The sequence below is a fragment of the Herpailurus yagouaroundi genome, unplaced genomic scaffold (genome assembly GCF_014898765.1).
Source record: "Herpailurus yagouaroundi ecotype Mexico unplaced genomic scaffold, PumYag 140, whole genome shotgun sequence".
NCBI classification, from domain to species: Eukaryota; Metazoa; Chordata; class Mammalia; order Carnivora; family Felidae; genus Herpailurus; species Herpailurus yagouaroundi.
In genome coordinates, this window is record NW_024412395.1 from 6,858,659 (window position 1) to 6,861,414 (window position 2,756).

Sequence of the window (2,756 nt, forward strand, 5' to 3'; positions counted from 1 at the left end):
AGTTATCCTATGATTCCTTAAATGAAAAAAAAATAATTTAAAAACACTTGTTTGCTTTGTACATATGTGTGGTGAGACCTACAAATGTGTGTGGGAAATGCCACTTTAAACAATGGTGTAAAGAAAATTGTTAAATAAAAGTAAATTTGGACCCAAGAAGCACTTTTTACAAAATATCTTTGAAAAGTTATGACTGAAGGATCACACTTCTAAGTTTTTTCATTAGCATGTAAACTGCGTTCCTGAAAAATTTCTAGGTTTAAAGGAGACATAGCATTTCATTTTGCAGTTGCTAATACCATGTGCTCATTAAAAATAGGGACTCCATAAATGTTGATGATCTGGCTGTCAAGGGAAGATGCCAGAAAATCACCAGCAAGTATTTGTAACGTCAACTTTATTTCTCTTTTCTGCTCTTAGTAGTTTTGAGAAGATAGGCACTTGGAGAACCAGAATATACCTGCATCTTAGAATTCATTCTGAGTTCAGTAAGTCAACTTCTTTTTCCTGGGGTGAAAAGAATGCTCTGTGTTTTGTTGGAAGGAGAACACCAATTTGAGGGCAGGAGGTGGATGGTAATGGACCTCTAGCCTCAGTAAAAGAAGTCTGATAACACTGGTAATGCCTCAGTGGGGACCTTTCCAACTTGGCAGAAGTAGCTCCACTTGGCTGTAGCTTCTCTGACTTGTTTTCCTTCACTTTAGATAATTTCTGAATGGAGTCCATGTTTTTCCCTAGTGCTTTTAGAATATTATTTTTGTATGTGTTGTTTTTCTTCAAGTGCAGTGATTAAAGTTTCCATAAAAATGAAATTGTCTTTTACTTCCGGGGCTGGACATAGTCAAGGTATGACTCCAAAGACATGATGGGATGCTTGAATTAATCATCCATATCTTCCTCAACTTCAGGGAGGGAGACCACTGACTTTATCCAAATTAGAAGTCTTAAGAAGTTTCCCTTCTTAAGTCTTTAGGTTGTTAGAAACCTCTTTTACCCTGGCCCCCTCTCCTGTGTTTACAACCTCTGGAATTTGCTTGTTTCATTTGGTTCGGTTTTGGCTGACACTGTGTTTGAGCTTTTTAAGATGGTTGTCTAAAGCAACCTCCAAGGGAAGCAAAAACTTCTTGAAAGGCTTTTCTTTCCTTCTTTCTTGATACCACTAGAGGGTGGTTTCTCCTTTGCTTCATCCCTTCGAGTGGCCTTTGACTTTCTTCTATGGATACCACCTTGTGGGATTTCTTGCTGATCAAAGCAGGAGGATTTTCCATCCCCTTTGGTATCCTTCAAAAGTTTGTTCCTTGTGGGTCAGTTTGTGCTCCTTATTTTGACCCACAGCCCCTTTCCTCTGGGGCTCACTCAGGTGCTATTATTGACTGAGCCCCAGACTGTCCTGGGAGGCATTTGTGTGACCAGGCTTCTGGTGTGGAACAGTGGGTTGCTGGTCCTCCACTGGAGATCCGGACCATTGTCTACAAACACTTGATGAGCACAGGTGGATGATGGAGGGGTCTGAACATGGCAGTAATCAGAAGATTCCTGGACTGAGAAATAGGAATAGGAAGAAGCCGGTGAAACTCTGGGGCACCTCTTCCTCTCATCTCTCCTTTCAAGATTGTGAGACACTTTGTGAGGTGTTTTCAGGTCTGAGTTTTCTAAGTTTTGTTGTTGTCTTTTTTCCCTGTCTGTGATCGAGGATGTGGATTGGCTGTGGGAGGCTTTTCAATTTTCTTGGTAGTCCTTCTCTATGTCCTACTTCTTCTGAAGGTCCTGTCTGGGGCACGTTCAACCATTACCCAGCCATCAAAAAATACATGGAGCTAGAATGTATTATGCTAAGCGATATACGTCAATCAGAGAAAGACAAATACCATATGATTTTTCTCTTATGTGAAATTAAGAAACAAAACAGATGAATGTATGGGGAGACAAGGTGGGAGAGAAGAGAGGGAAACAAACCATAAGAGACTTTCTTCAAGTTTTTAATGTTTATTTATTTTTCAGAGAGAGAGAGAGGGAGAGGAAGACAGAGTGTGAGCAGGGGAGGGGCAGAGAGAGAGGGAGACACAGAATCTGAAGCAGGCTCCAGGCTCTGAGCTGGCAGCACAAAGCCCAACGTGGGGCCAAACTCACTAACCATGAGACATGACCTGTGCTGAAGTCAAACACTTAACCGATTGAGCCACCCAGGTGTTCCCACAAGAGACTTTTAATGATAGAGAACAAAATATGGGTTGACAGAGGGAGGTGGGTGGGAGGGTGGGTTAGATGGGTGATGGTTACTAAAGAGGGCGTTTGTGATGAGCCCTGGGTGTTGCATGTAAGTGATCATAGAATTCTACTCCTGAAACCCATATCACACTGTATGTTAATGAACTAAAATTTAAAATAAAAAGCAGAATACAACAAAAAACGATGGCTCTTTTTCAAGTCCTTTTCATCAGTTTCAATCATCTGGTTACACAGAAACCAGCTTATTCCCCTGGGCCACTGAGTCCCTGGCAAAACTTCCAATGCTGGTGTTTTCACAGTTTATTTACTGTTCTCATGACCGCTCTCCACAACAATGGCTACTGTAACAGGCAAGATGGAGCGTTTCTTTACATATTTCCATAGCTTCCTAGGGTCCAGGTTTGCTGCCAGGCTTGCCTACAGCTTCTCCACCATTTGGGGCACCAGCCCGGCCACCAGCAGTGTGACCGTCCCAGCAGGGAGGGGGCCAGTACAGTCCTGTGATTGCAGCTCTGGTCTCCACACAT

At 42.5% G+C, this 2,756-nt stretch overlaps 1 pseudogene; it reads right to left on the reverse strand.

Annotated features, from left to right (window-relative positions):
* Positions 1–592: 592 nt before the first annotated feature.
* On the reverse strand, positions 593–2,546 carry LOC121030259 (elongin-A-like; annotated as a pseudogene).
* Positions 2,547–2,756: the final 210 nt, after the last annotated feature.